The following is a 16,958-nucleotide window of genomic DNA, read 5'->3' as shown; positions in this document are numbered from 1 at the left end:
TTTAATGGCATTCCCTTGCCTGTGCAACCTTAGGCGTGATACCCAAGTGAAGAACCCTGAGATCTATCTTTGCTGATGAGCACTGCTCTGTGTGTTTCTGCTTCTCCTAGGACATCGCTCCTCAAAAGGATCCATTTTCTGGAAAAACCCCAATCTCCCACAAAACCCATTGGAACTTACATGTGGCACACATTTTCTTTTAGTTTAATGCAATTATCAGATTTGGATTTTTATTTCAGTTTCGCTGTTGTGCTAAAAGTATCAGACTGGGGTTACGAACCTACAAGATGTTCTCACAGATGAGCAAACTGTAAGCATGAAGACAATTTGAGATATAAGAGAATTTACTGAGGAAAAAACAATTGTAAATGCTGGGCATGTTCTTTAAGTTTTTAATTTTGATTATTTCTTAACATGCCATTTTTTTTCTTTTGGTACTAGGTATATAGTAACTGGGAGAAGAAAAGGAGAGAAAGAATAGGAAATAAATAGGTTGGTCTGCCATTCGAAGATGAAGTGCACTACATCAACGAAAAGGTTAATAAACCTTAACGCAATTTGTCTATCAAATGTGAGCCTCTAAAATATTAGGTGCTTAATGGTGTCACTAACAGCAGACTGCAAAATTGCATTCCGTTATAGAAAAAGTGTTTTGCAATATTTTCTCTTGAGACCAAAAAACTTTGCTGGCACCTGTAATAAAATACCACCTGCAAATAATTCACAATGTGACTCACCACAGTTTCTGCTAGGTAAACAGTAGCACATCAGAATTACTCTCTAATCAGTTACTTGAATCTCTGCGGAACAATAAATTGACTTTGTGTTGCTCTTTTATAAATTGTTATTACATTGTACTGATCCTTGTTTTCATTCTAAACTGCTCTGTTCTATAGCTACACTTTTTAACTACTAAAGATAATAATGTAGGCATCCGTTTCCTTGACATTTACTTTTCCATTAAATATGATTGATAAATAGCAAATACCTAGTTTAGACTGGGATTAAAAGTATTCTCATCTTTTTGACTTTGGCTGAGCTTTATGCACACACATTGCCTTAAAGAAGCACCTCTTGAAATGTCTGGAATTGATCTTGGCAAAACAGAGGAAAGATAAGTGGATGTATTGCTATCTCATTTTGCAAATAGGAAACCCAGAAAGGTTACCTACTTTACATGGGCTGTCACACCTCTGACTCACGAGATTCAGTTCCTTTATCACAAAACAAAGCCCCTATGAAATTCTGTGATTTCTAGCATTTGTTTTTTCTTCACAATGCCAACTCCCATAAACTAATTCCTCACTTGGAAGGAAAGTCAAGAAGTTGAGTGTTTTTTTCCTTCTTCCTGATGGGAAAGGGGTTGGAGTTTTGGGGATTTTTAGTGTCCTTTTATGGTGAGTCATAACACCCTGAACACACTCTAGAGTAACATAAAACAAATGTAAAAGTCAGTGTCATGTGTATCATCTTCGACAGCTAAGATATTACTCATGTTTAGGGCTGTGTTAGAGAATGACAGAATGGCTGCCACAAAATTTTTCACAGGATGAGACTGAAGCTGTGCAAAGTCAATTCATTTTCCTTTTCTCATCTTGTCAATATTGACATAAAACTTTTTCATAAGGAGTATGAGACAGACAAGACCTGCTAATTGGGAGGGGGAGGGAAGAGGAGGCCTTTCATTATCAGCACAAGCTGTGCTGCTTCATAAACAGTGAGTGATCAAATCTATTTGAGATAAACTCTTGAATGCTTGCTGCTCTACTGCAGCAACACACTGTGAAGGCTTCAGGCACTGGTTTGGGGGAGACTGAATCCCAACATATGGAGGGACTGCCAATGGGCATGTAGGAGAAAAACAAAGCTGAACTCCTGCATCTCTGTTTCCTGCTGCCTCTCTCTGCCCTTAGGCTGCAAAACCATTTCACATGCTGATTTTTAACAACATATAAACAGTGGAAAAAAAGCCTTAAAAATCAGTCCCGGCATACAAAGACATTCTCTTTGAAGAAGCCTGAGAGTTTGGTATGGGATAAAGTCAGAGAAGGAAGTTAAGGCAAAAAAAAATGTAAAGAGAGAGTGATTAACCAACTTTTTCAGCAGAAATTTCCAGATTTAGAATTCAACTCTGAGAACTCCAGTATGTATGCAAATCTTATTTTCAATGATGAAAAAACATTTTTCTGAGAAACTCGGTATTTCTTTTTTATTTCTGTAAGGCACAGACTGCATGATACCATCCAAGATATCACAGGGTTTCTAGAGGTGAGATGATTTCAAAATTTAATTAAACCAGTTCTGAGTCCCTAAGCATAATTGATGAAAGAAAGAAAAAAGTAAGGAATTTAAAGAGGATGGAAGGGGAAAATAAGTCAGAATAAATGTATAGCCCTTGCATTTCAATCTATATTTCAATAGGTGTTTCAACACTGGAAGTTGAATTATTTGAAAAAAAATTAAAAACACTGAAAAATAAGAAGAATGTTTGGGCATGGTTAACTTTCTAATTGTATCAAAGTACAGGAAAAAGTTTAGAACCACAAATTTATAATTCAAGATGAATATTTGTATTAATAACACAGCACTGGAGTGGATTATTTAGTAGTTTGAGTGGTCTCCATCCCAGGAAGATTTGAAGATAAAAAAGAACAAACCTCTGACTGCAATAATAAAGGGACAGTTGATCCAGCCTTCAGAAAACGGGTCTGGTTTAAGTTTAACTTCACTCTGATTTACTAAGACACATTGTTTATTAAACGCAAACTGTTCAGAAACAATGTAGACATATTTAGTGCTGTACCATAATAAAGAGTATAGCAGCTAAGCTGCATGATGTGTTTCTGTGCACTCAGTTGCCTTCTGACCTCAGCAGAGAAAAGAACAGCAAAATGGAGTTCTATTTCTCTTACCTATGTCTTCAGGTCTTATGATCCATCAGCCTGGTCCTGATGTTGTATGAGCAGAAACAATGTATGTCAAGTGCTTACTGTTCAGTTTTGTGACCCTAAATACCTCACTATGAAAAGAAATTATGCTATTGTATAATAAGGAGGGCTTCTGTCCATGAAGAATTTCAAAGAAATTGGTGAAATGCCACTGCTTCAAATATTTTAAGACACTTGACAAGTGTGTCTTTTAAACCATCATTGAAACTAATCACTTACTGTTTTCTGCTAATAAATAAGAACTCACAGCTGGCAAAAACTTTTAGGGGCAAAATCTGTTTCTTTCTGTTTTTGTGAGAGAGAAGCAAAAAGCTTTGGGTTCTGTTTGTTGGGGTATTTTCCTATTGGTTTTTTGGGTTTTTTCCCACAAAATCAGCAAAGAGCTGCTATGTTCTCTCATAAGTTTAGAATACGAAGGTTTTATTTCCATGTCAAATAAACCCCCATCTAATTACATTTAAGGGTAAGCAGAAGAGGGAAGTGACATTAGAAAAAAGACAAACTCTTGAATCTCAAAATATCTGTATTAAACTGGCTTCACTCATCCCTAAACACTGGTACCTACTTATCAAGTCTCTTTCTAACTAAATACATCAAAGAAACTGGAGTACTGCCAAATCTAGACACGCTAAATCAGATATACTTGACTGTACTGAAACAAGAGACAGGATTTTGTGGGATTTTGTGGGATTTTTGAGAGAATATATCCCCTAATGTCACAGAGGAACATCATGATTTACATTACTAGAGAGCAGTGCCAAATGAATTAGCAATCATCAGATATTTTTTCTAAAGTGTCACAAGAAACTCTTTAGCAGTCATCCACTAGAAAAATTTGTCTCATCCAGAAAATGTCATAGTACATAATGAAAAAACATAAGTTATCTGCAATGTAGTTAGCCCTGTGCTAACCCATCACACTGTAAACTTGAGCTCCACTCTGCTTGATACCTGTGATGTCCTGGACACCAAAACCTACCACTGAAGCAACAGCCTGTGTAATGTTGGTTGTTCAACACAGACCAGGAAAGATGTGAATCCTCCTGAGCATTTGCTGTTATTTTAGGAAATAAAAATAGATTCTCACCTGACAAAAAAATTGTTAGTTTTCCTGTGGTTTGACATCTCTTTGTACAATAGGCTGGTGCAAGTTTTGGATTGAATCGCTTCCTATCTTTCATGTTGCCACAGGATTTTTAGGAAAGAAAGGTTCATTAGGGAAATAGAAAGAACAAGAGCAAAGCAATATAAGCAAGTGCTTTTCTGGGAAAGAGACTGGCCCTGGGAGTGCCAAAGGGCCTCACTGTCCCTTCCCAATCCCCCAGGACTCCTGCAGAAGCCTAAAACCTATTACCCCATTTTGGCTCCCCAGCTTCTGGCAGGGATGGTGGGACTGGTCCTGGTCATGCCCTGCTCCATGCCGTGCTAAACCCCATGGGAAACTCCCTGCACTCCAAGTCCTTGGAGAATGCATAGCTCCTGGAAAAGATGACAGAGATCAGGGTCTAGGTTCCATTTCCTAAACCAGATTGAGATATCTTTTCCAGTTTCATTTCATTTCAATTTATATGTTCAGGAAAAAAACATGAGAGATGAAGATTGCATGCTTGACTGTGAGCTCCAACCTCTACCTCACAAAAAAGTGTCGTGTTTCCCCCTTTCTCATTTTTCTAACCTTCAGTTCTCTGTTGCACAGTGATGCAGCAACATATCTAAGAATTAAAGATGAGCCTTTTCCTAAAATTTACTGCACAGATTTTTATATGTCCTTTTTTTTCACCATTTCCTGCAGGTAGTCTGTAGAAGTGATGGTTGCTGCTCTGGACCCTCACTTTCCCCAGGCACTGCACAGAGCCCAGAGCACAGGTATGTGCAGAACCAGTTCCATCTTTCCTGTAAAACCACATTTGCTAACATAACTATAATATGTTATGTCAAAACATGACCAATTCAACATATCAGACCTAGACCAAAAATCATTGTTCCACAGTAGAGGAGCAAATCACTGCGACCCAGATGTGCAATTGGTGTCAGTTGTTATAAGGATGATGCTATAAAATCAAGCAGGATATCATTTTTACCACCACTCTCTGCTTGTTTTAGATATTATGAATTCAGTGTCATTATTCTAAAAGACAGTTCCACTGCTGGAGGAACTATGCATACAATTGCATTCCAAATTTTAAGTGAAGAAACAGATCTGAAAACAGAAATTGAAAGGTATAATCTGCACCATTCTTCTATTTGTCTTTATATACTTAGATAATAGGGCCATTGAGTCAATTCGTGGATAAGTATTTGGGCTTATGTAGGTTCCTCCTCTGAACAAAATATTTATGTCTAAAATGCTTTAGCACTGCATTTGTTACTAGTGCAAAGCCCTGAACCTAAAGGCCAATACTACTTTATTGCACAATTTAAAAATAGAAAATCTGACCTAAACATGTTGTTAGGTGTTTTAATTTGAACTTAAATTCAGATTCAACTATTTCTTGGTTTAAAAAATGGATTTAAAATAGAATTTTAATTTAATTCATTAAGTCATTCTATAACTTGTATAAATTAGAAAATATTATGAGAGTTAAAGACACATGCATAAAACGTCTTGCTTATGATCCTACATCATTATGGCCAAAGTCTTTTTGAGATGGGCCTCATTTCAGTCTTTATGTTTTCAACATACTAATGAAAACAAGCTGCCAAGTAACAGGTGTTTGTTCTGGATGTATTGCCTATATTAGAAACAGTTGTCTAAAAACCCTCACTGAAGCCCATACACCACCCTCAGGGAACAGACCAGTGGTGCAAGTTTTACAGCTCCAAAACAGAATTTGATGTGGTTATTCCCACTAACTCAGACTGTAGTATCAGGGAAAGTAACAACAAAGCACTAAGGTTCAGATTTAAGGAAAAACAATTTATTTTCAGATCAGATACCTGCTGCTTCTAATTCAGATACTGGATAGTCTGTCTAAAATGAATACAGGAGACTGAAATCAAGCATTTTCTAATCTCCTCTAATTAGAATCAGCTACTTCAGTCCATCTTTAACCAGAATCACCTTTCCTTGCCTGATCAGGTTGACCTGCTAAATGGGAGGGGTGGGCGTTGTCAAGGAACACCACAGACTTCAGATAAGGAATGAAGGTTTTGAAGAAACTCTGAAAACATTCTGTGGAAGGAATTAGATCACTTGGAGAACTTGGAGGAGAAAAAAAAGTATGCAAATATTTAAATAAGAATGTAAGACACGGATCAGCAGGGATGTTTCTGAATGGAAATCACCTGCTGGAGAAGAAATCAGTTTTGAACACCTAACAAATGAATGGAGTAGATAGGGAACATTTTAAATTGACTTTGTCAAGAAATGCTGGTTTCTATCTTCCATGCCCCCCTTATTAAAAATGAGTCACTGGAAAAGTATAATCTGAGATGAACTGCAGTCTAGTACCAAGGAACATAAATTCAAGAGCAGAGAAGGAAACAACGTATCTGAGCAAAGGTCCATGTAGGCTTTATCCCATTTCTGAAAGGAGCCTGTACACAAGGTCTGCTGAGAGAGTTTAGGATACCAAAAAAAAAAGATATTACTACTTTCTCTCCCTATTTTTTTTGGTTTCCAGCAGTCTGCCATTTGGGGATTTTTTCCCCCCAGGTAAAAGCCATATCTGCATCCTGTTTTATAGCCCTTTATTGATTTTTCTTCCATAAATTTACCTAAGAGGTTTTCAAACCTATATACAGAGCAAGCCTCCACAGGAGCACTGTTGATGAGTTCCAGACTTTTCCTGCATGCTGTGTGTGAAAGCTCTTCCTTTGATTTATACCTGCAGCCTGACCGTTTCATCTGATGTTCCAATGAACTCTTGGTGTGAGAAAAGGGGAATAGTTGTACCCTGTTACATTTCTGAATACTTCTCTATCAAATTCTCCCTCAGCTGTTTTAAAAACTCTTCATCTCTTGAAACTCTATTCATATTTTACTGGGTCTTGCTGGGATGAGTTAATTTTCTTCATAGCATATGTTTCTGTGTTTTGGATCTGTGACCAAAGAGTTGACAGTTGCACTACATAATTGTTGTGAGTTCCTTCCCACTGAAATATTCTGTTCCATTCTTGAAACAATGTTGATAATACAATAATGTTTTAGCCACTGCTGAACATTATTTGCACAGTTCCAAGACTCTTTTTCTCACTCTGCCCCCACATGTGTATTGGAGATGGGCAAGAGACTGGAAGAGGATGCAAGTAGAAGTGTTGATTCAGTATCTCTCCTGAGAATAGAGGTATTCCACATCATAAAACATCATGCTCAGCAATAAAACCTGGGGAATTTTTTCCAACCAGTGCTCAGAGGCTGTCATTGTGGTCACTCCTTGAGTTTTCTCACTTTTTCCCTTCAAATTTCCCTCCTCATTCCATAAGAGTGGAACAAATAAAGACTCATTGAGGGCTTACCTGCCAGCTGAGGTAAACTCCACAAACATGGGTAAAATGCTTCATACTTTTATTCATACCAAGAACCCCATGCATTTTCTCATTTTTCATCTTCCATTCTTTTATGTTGATGATGATTTAGGTGAGTAGTACATTTCATCTTTCAGAAAACCATTTAATCAAAGCAATGGATTTTCTAAGACAGAAACATTACCAAATGTTAACCTGAAGAATTGCAAACTTGAGAAAAGTAGTTATGTGCATGACTGTCTTGGTTTGATACTGGCACATATCAAACCATGACTGCCACTCACTCACCCTGCCCTGCTACAGTTGGGCAGAGGAGAGGAAAAAATTTTAAACAAAGGGTTCATGAGTTAAGGACCAGGAGAAAACATTCCAAAGGCAAAAATGCTCATCTTAGAGAGTGAGTTTATTAGTAAAAAAATCGGAGGAGGATAATGAGAAGAAAAATAAGTCCCTTAGAAACATTTTCCTCCCCCAGCCCCTCCCTCCTTCTCACCAACAGCACAGGGGACAGGTCGTAGGGGTTTTGGTCAACTACAACCTAGGCCACAGAGGAAGGCATCAAAAAATCTATCCAGTGTGAAGACCTAAATCCTTCTTGACAAACCCAAGTCTCGGTTTAACTAAGCAGGACACCTGGTATCAGGCAGCCATAATGTCCCAAAATCTGTTGAAACAGTAATGTACCTGCAAATCATCTCCTGTCCAGCTATGGCCATCTGCAAGGTACTTAGAATGGCTTGCAAAACACCAGGATGCTCAGATTCAAAATTACTCATCCACTGGAGGGAAAGAAAAAGAAACTATATCAGCATCCTACAGATGCGCTGAACCATGGAGAAAAATCACATTTATTTGGGGTGATTTTGGGGAATTAAAGAGAGGAGAGTTACCTTTTTTTTCCCTAAAATTAAAAGAATAATAAGTACAATTGTTCAGTCATATAGTCTCACAGCACTTCATCAAGTGTGTGGGTCAGGATTTTCACTCACTGAAGCTAAATGAATCTTTTCCAACATCCCTTGCTTTGCCGTGTGCTCAATAGTCTTATCTTTTAGATATGTTTACCTTCTAGGGTGGAAATCAGCCTTTCTGTTTGTCCTTACCAGGTTACCCTCTGTGGTTCTCAGAATTCTTTTTGCAATGGGAGTTACTCTTCTAGCACAGTAGAAATTGCATTGCACTGTTTACAGTTACAGTTTGCAAGGCTTTGCCATATGCTTCGCAGTTTCACGTCTGAGTTACTCCGAAGATTTCTTCCAAATGTCATCTGATTCTGGAGACTTCTCTAAATTTTGTTTGGTCTAATTCCTCCTGCATATTCACAACAAATTTCTCTGACTTCTCCAATCCCTCTGCTGCAAAGAATGGAGAGGAAGCGAGAATTATCAAAGACTTAAGCAGTAGACTAATACAAAAATCTGTTACACTACTCTGCTGTGTCTTGTTCATCTGTGAGTACCCTGCAACATGCTGGTCATCAAATTTTCTGGTTTTCTTCCTATACCTGATGAAGAAGCAGCCAACCTCTTAGTAGCAGCTTAAGCATTGAAAACCACTCCTCAAATTTTGTTCTACTCTAAGCCCAAGCTGTCATGTTTCATGGGCTTTCTTTTTCTTCTCATTTAGACAATCTTTCCATTTTCTATAATGCAGACCTTTCCTTATGAGAGCCTCTTTAAGTCTGATATCATGGCAAGCAGGCCCAGTAAAAATTGGACCTTTTTGTTTTGCTTTGTTTTACTTTGTACCTTTCATATGACTATTACTAACAGCACATATTTGTATAGTACTTTTCCTCAGCAGAAGTCAGAGTGCTGTAGGAAAGATAAACAGCACTAGGTCTGCTTTTGAGAAAAGGAAGGACAAGTGGTGAAATAGCTGTCCCTAAGCCCTTCAGCAGACCTCTAGCAAGCCAGGAATAAAGTCCATGATTTATTGGACACTAACAGCAATGCAGACAAACAGAAAAGGATATCTTGAATATATTTTAAAAAATGATCTTGACTTTTAAAATTAAAAAATACTTATATGTTGTAAAACCAACTGAAAAATGAAGCAGTTTCTTCAAATTTCTTTGTTACTAAGAAACAATGAACTGCAATGGCTAAGCTTGAGTCTAGTAAAAGCTGAATTTACTTTTCAGTACTGTGACAAGAGAGTTTTCAGACTGGAAGGGTTTCACACTGGGATATGTTATATGCAGATTTGCACTGTTCTTTGGAGCCATAAAAAAACCATTTGAAATATTATAATAAGTGCAACCCTTAATTAAAAATGACCATAAGAGGCACCAAGAAGGAGAAAGATATAACAGGGATTTGTGCTAAATGACAAGCACTGACAACAGACTGACCAAGGCATGCTGGAATTCAATTTTAAAACAATTCATTTGGCCTCATTCTCTATTGCATGAAGGCTCCTTCACGCTGCTTGGCTAGAGAAACAATCACAAGGTAAATAAGAATAAAAGTTATTTGCATTAGGTAATTCTTGTCACTATCACTTAGTCAAAATAGTGCAGGGAATCACTTCAGTGTGAGATCTATTACAGCATGAGTCCCACTTGAATTTAACCAAACTGCAGAGAAATAGGAGTCAAACTAAGAACGAAGGAGAAACTGATGCAGCAGGGGAGAAATTCACACTCCATATTAAAAAAAAAAAAAAAAAAAAATAAAGGCTGAAAAGCAAAAGAAACTGAAATACTCCAGTAGTTCAAAGAGATGTAGAGATGTAGTAAAGATATTTTCATCTTGATTTCAGTATGTCACTTGATATCCCTGTATAAAATTTTGTGCAATAAACAAAGGTTTTGTCTTTATTTCCTGAAGTTATATTCTGTAGAGTCGCAAGGTTATGAATGCAAGCTGAATGTTAGAATAAAAAGGAAATTTCTACAAAATTCTTATTTAAGAAGCTGTGCAGCTAGGTTTTTTTCCCTTTTTTTTTAATTTTTTTGTCCAATCTCATCTAAAGAATTTCAATTATTACAACAGGCCAGGTCTTTTTTACAATGCCAGGAACTAATGTAAAAATTGTGTCTCTAGGAGACTTTAGCTTGTATGCTTCTGAGACCATTGAGATCATTATTACATTACAGTTTTATTCTCACTGCTAAAAAGTGTGTATGTTCTTAGAATACTCATTGTCAAGCAATAAATGTTTGAACTTAAATTCTTTTGAAAGCACTCAGTTTTCCATGATTTTACCATCACTTACCATCACACCCATGAAAGACTTGGCTCTATGGAGTCTCTGGTACTCTTAAGGCACCTGTAACCACACCGACCTCTCCCACTTCTGTTTACATGCAGCTTTTCCTGCTTGAACTATTCCTAAATAATTATGAAATAGCACATACAGAATTCCCATTATGTTACAGACATCCCTATGTTGTGTGTCTTTTATGACACATTTTTAACCTACAGTATAAGAGAGGAAAGTTATGTTTTGATAGCCATTAACACCATAATCTCTGTAAGCTGTACAAAGATGAGAACTAAATGTTATTCTTGCTGCATCAGTCATGTTGTCATAAACCAGAGCTGTGATAACAAGGTTTACTGTTAGCTTAGCAGTTTTACACTGCTAAAAGTATGCATAGTCATCATTTTTACTTCTTCCTAAAATGATTTTTCCTTCCATGAGGCCATTTACAATTGCCATTTTAAATTCCATTGCTTCTGTGAACTCCTATTCCTGAGAAACATAAACATGTAGCTCATTGCAACAAGAAGTGATGAACTGCAGCACCATTTTTAAAGTTTTGTATTTTAAAAAAATACTTGGCATAAATCCAGTTTTGGAGTTAAATCCATTTCAGAATGTGTGTTATTGACTTTGAGACTTCTGAGCAATGAAACTGCTTGACTGATACATCACAAGAATTGTTCTTTTCTGTTCGTGTTCACGGCAGCTGTGCTGAGAGAAAGCACCATGGCTGATGGGGCCCAGGAGAGAAAGCTGTTACACTGTTCTGTATTCATTACTGAGCCTAATTACTCTCAGAATACAATGCAAAGTGCATCTGTTTTGAATGACATTCTAGTAATAGACATGCAGAGTGAACCAAATAGCTCATCCTAATGCCATGCAAGTGATTTCTTCTTTAAGAGGGTGAATGGCATCGATATGCACATATATTTTATTCACAAAAATTTACCAATTTAACCCTAATTATTTACACCAGTTGGATGGGATTTTTTTCATGCATTCAGTAAAACCTCCACATTATAAGTGACATCTGTAGTACTGTGTCCAGGAGCACATCCATGTTGTCTGGTCCAGGCCCTCTCACAACCATGTGCTTGCAACCCAGTCTTAAGGGCTGGTGGTGGCCCAGGCTTTCATTCCATCTCTGCAGCTCCTGGTTTCCACACAAATAAAATACAGCATGCAGGCTAGATGGGAGTAGCAGAGCACTTTAATGAATTACCATATCGGGGCAATGGGGTGATTGTGTTTCTTGCACCTGCCTGCACGAGTTTTGCAGGAAGCAGAATGGATTCATTTGGAGGATCTGGTAAAAGAGAAATTAAACTAATTCCCACTTACCAAGTTTGCTTGTGCTCTTGGGTTTGGTTCGTTGGTTGGGGGTTTGGAGCTTTATTCTTTTTTTTTTCCCTTTTTAGCTATTGTTTAAGTTTGCCTAAAATAACAATATATTTCATATTCCACTTTTAGAGGGAATTAGAATGTCTTCTACAATACTCAAGGGACAGTTATTCTATTACTACATAAGCTAAGAGAGAACATAGAAGTGATGTTTTTTGAAGGAAGTTTATTTATCCTTTTCAGTTCTTGGTTGTTGGTTGGTTTTGGTTTTGACTTTTTTTTAATATAAAGATAATATGTCCCAAAGAAAGAACAAAAGCAAACAGCATCAGTGTCCACATGAAAAAAAAAAAACAACTGGTGTGGGTCTTGTGACTTGATAAAAGCAATCTATTAGAAGAAATGTTTTCTGTAGATTGGAAAGGTATATATAAGCCTGCATTAGATTTGTCCTAATGAATTATAAACCACTCAAAATGATAGCACCAGCAACTGTAATGAAAATCCTGATTTCAGAAGTTTAGTGGCCTATGATACAGTGCCACTGTAATAAGGCTTCTACATTTGCATAGCTCTTCAATATTTTATTTAAAAAAAGGAGACATGCTCTAAAAAAACCCACTCACTATGAATATATTGTGTTCTCTGTTGGTTTTTTTTTCAGAAATTATTCTTCTTTAGATTAAAATTACCTAGGTAATTTCACCACAACTACACTATAAATTGCATCTCACTTCATACTTCTCACAGGACTTCTTTCCACTGAAAATATTTTCTATTGCTCCTTACCTTATATAAAATCTAGTGCAGAATTTCAATGATTAACTGAAAAGGGACCTTGAGAAAGAATATTTTTTGGGGGACTAGCTGTGGAACCCTTGTGTTCAGCACAGGAAGTTGGCCTTTTTTCCTGTGCCTGGCATCAATCACTTCCATTTCCCTCTGCAATTCTGGAGTCTAAAGATATGGGAATTAGTTCTCTCTAAATGCATCAATGAACATGAGAGTAGTAAAAGAGGAGAGCAAGAAAACTGCTTGTAAAACTTTTAAAGAGTGGGTAGTATTAAAACGTGCAGTTGCAAAATTGAACTATAGGACCATTCCTTGGTCCTGTAGACCATTTTTGCATCCCCACATTTTAACATGATGGTCCATAGTGGACACATTCCTTCCAAAGATTACTCTCTTGTCATGCCTTGGAAGTAGCCAGAGTGAAAACAATAGAATGAAAACACCAGAATCAAAACAATGCTGCAAATTGACAAAATTCAAACTAGATCTAGAAAAGCAAACTAGAGACCAAATGATTTTCCAGTTCAACATTTGCTATCATTTAACTTGTCTGAAAATGCTGGAAAATTGACCCATAAATAGAAACAGGTGTTTTTGCAGAAGACAGAGTATTGAAAAACCCAGATAAATAACAGTTTCCAGCATTCACAGATTTTAATACTATATTTTACTGATGTCCCAGAAAGGAAATGAAAAAGAAGATGTACATCTGAGGTGAAATTTTCAGCATTATTGTTTGGCAGCAGAAAGTAGACAGAAAGGGATCTGACTGACAATAAAACCTCCTCAAGCAGCACAATGTGGGGAGCGAACTGTGTGGGGCTTGTGGGGTTTCACAACAGAGAGGACTGTAAAAGGCAGTCTGTGATAAAACAATCCTAGTGGAACATACTTCTAAATGTACACAACATCTGACAGTGAAGCAATAGCAATTCTAGAGATGAAGATGGCATTGGAGCTGAACAGGGTCATAGACAATCAGAATGTTTTAGAGAATGTTTCCCATGAGAAACAAAAAAGTGGCTTTCTTATATAGTTTATCATCCCACCTGGGTATTTATACCTATCACAGATATCTGGCAAGCAAAAAATTCTGGAATGATTGTTGGCTATGAAGCATGATTGCTGCATAAAATGTCACATATTGCTTCATTGTTCTTTTGATTACAAGCAGTTTTTGTTCAGTATTTTTAAAGAACACCCAAATCAGTGCAATTGGAAGAAAACAGACAAAAATACTTTTATAGAGTGTTTGCCTCTGACAAACTCCTATAAATCAGGAGAATGCACTTACTTATGTCGCTAAATTTTTTTCAGCTATTTTTCAGGAACATAATTCAAGAGATTTTATGTATTGAAAACACACAAAGGAAGAAACATGAACAAAAAACCTAAACAAAAAAAAAAAACCAAACCTGCAGGGGAAAAAAAACCATGCAAGTGTGCACTTGGAGAATGAGAGCAACCACTCTTGCTCTCATTCTCGAACTAGATTCTCTTTCAAATAATTTATAACAATTAGAGGTGGCATGGTGACATGTCAGGTTTGGCAGATATATGAGTGGATGCATGCATACACAGAATTCAAAAACAATGTGCTAATGAAGAGGCTAGCTGATAATGAGCCATCATTATGGTGTTTTAATGTGTCTTAGCATCGCTGCTCCTATAGACTTGAAAGTTAACAGCATCTTCAAGAAGCATAACCCAATCTGAAGTCTTGTTGGAGGCACATATTTACCACTGTATGGAAAAAACTGTTGGCAAAACAGGTGTTCAGGTTTACCAATAAATTGGTGGTAGCCAAATAGTGTTTGCATTTATGGAGAAAAATTTCCTTGTAACAGAAATGGAAGAGAAACCTCAGTTTCAGTTCTACCACTACAAACATGTCTTAAAATACTGTTGTCTATCCTCAGATCCTAGTGCTTGCTATGGTTTAAATTTACTTCTGGGCTCCTCATAGATTGGACTCCAAGTCTGTGTCTTCATTAGATACTTATTAAATTTGCAGATGACAGAAGACAGACTATCAACAGGCCAAAGGAGAAGAAATGTTTAAGTGTACTACACTTTCTACTGATTACAGAATAGGGCCAGATCTTGCTCATGCTAACTTAAACTTGTGTCTCGGCCACTTATAGACATAAAAAAGCAATTTACTGATTTTGAAGTATGGAATGAAATAATAAGATTTTATATTTTTTGTTTGCCTGAGTTTAGTAATCAGCTTGTTACAGTTAGTGGTTATGCCTAATCATATATTTAGGTAAATTAGGAGGGAGAAAAGGCAATTAGACATTCAAAAAGAATCTCTGCATGCATCTAGCTATCCAGAAGGAGTTATTATTGGAAAATCACATACTGTATTATACTTGGATTAGCCTGAACTGCCTGTGATAAAGGACCTTGAGAGAAAAGCACCCCACAATTCTTGTGTTACCAAGGAGAGAGAAGCCATACACCAGAGGCAATTGCTGACTGACAGCTTGATTTTTTTGGAAATTTGGGAGTTTTTCTCCTGAAATCCAGAGCAGCTATTTCCCCAGAGGAGAAATCAAACCTGTTAGTGAGCCATACATGAATACAAATTCAGCAGAAATGTCTTAAGGATCCATGATTATATGATTCAGCAGAGAGAAAATGTTTAATTGTTATTTTGATATCTGTTCAAAAAGACAAAGTAGCCTGTGGCGGCTTTTACAGCTTTCCTGGAGTGAAAGAAGGATTGCGTTTACTGCTCAGATTTACAAAAATCCCTAAACACTATTGCCATCATATCAAATCACTGAACTTAACACTTCATTTATTTGGAAACTTTTCTGGTCAAATTTGCATAGTCATGGTTTTATTTTCCTCGCATCTTTCTATTAGTTTGTTACAAATCAAAGAAAACCAAAGAGCTGGCCTTGTATTAGTAAAAAGAAGGGCTGAGGTAGATTTACTATTTCTTTGCCTCTAGGACAATGTAATATTTAAAATCAACAAAGTTTTCAATACTGCCTCATAAAAACAAGCTTGGTGAAATACTTAATATTGCCAGGCTATAAAACAAATTCTGTCCATTTTGATATTCACACAATTTCTATAGTATTTTCATGAAATCTAAATAAAAAGAGATCCTGGAAAACTTTGCTGTCTTCTCTAAAATTTAGTTGATATATTTTTTTTTGGAGGTACAAGAAAATCTTACTAAAAGTTTCAAAGCATGAGCATAAACTGTCCAAGCTTCCAGGTACTGAGAACCATAAATACTTAAAAAACCAAGCTACTGTTTCAGCTGTTGGTAGCTTTTACTAAAGAAAGCTGTTCCACACCTAAGTGTAATTTATATTCAAACAGATCATGCTAAAAAGTGATCCTGTTTGACACAAGAGTAATGAGATACTCCTCCCATGGGAAGGAGCTGCTGTGCCTCCATAGCTCAGAAAGAGGCTTGGTGTCCTGAGAAGAACATAGGAAGGTGGCCAGGAGATGGACCAAAATTGTGTAAAGAAAGCAGTGGTCTGGAAACCAGTCCCAGGCACTAAGCTGTGGCCTGGGTTTGCACAACAAAAGAGCAGACTGATATTCTCTGTGGGATGCCATGTCAAACAAAATCATGTGTTAACATGGTTGGTTCAAACCCCCAGTGTGGTTCCCAAAGGAGCTGAGGGTGCCGTATCAATCTGCAGGATTAGTGCTGGCTTGCTGCATTCTGCGCTCTGGGGCCACACAAAGGACAAAAGCTGACAGTAGGGGCAGTTCATTTCCATCTCACTGATTCTTTCTTTTTTAAAATAATGATCTGATCCTTTAAAAGCTGTCATTAATTCTTGTAAAATACCAAAGAATTTTGAATGTGTATGTATGTGTAAAAAAAATAGCAAAAAATGTAACATTATTCAGCATAAGGGAAAGAAACTGTTCATTTACCACAATGGCTGGTCTTATGAGCATTAACAAATCTCATTTCTCTTTCTCAGTCTAAACTTTTTTTGACACTGTTTTGTGTCTGTAACTTTGAGAACTTAACCTAAATATAACTTTACGACAGCTGTGACTGAGCTCAAAAATGCTCCTTTTGATTTTCCTTCATTAGAGATTCAGGGCTGATCTAGCTAGACACTGAAAATTAAATTTATGAAAGCTGCTTCAAAAATGCTTTACCTTCCAGAGGATCACCCCTTCCATGCCCAAACTTTGACAAGAAAGCCT

Source organism: Serinus canaria, chromosome 3, assembly GCF_022539315.1.
Source record: "Serinus canaria isolate serCan28SL12 chromosome 3, serCan2020, whole genome shotgun sequence".
Taxonomy (NCBI): domain Eukaryota; kingdom Metazoa; phylum Chordata; class Aves; order Passeriformes; family Fringillidae; genus Serinus; species Serinus canaria.
The sequence above is the reverse complement of the archived record's forward strand: the minus strand, read 5'-3'. Positions refer to the sequence as shown.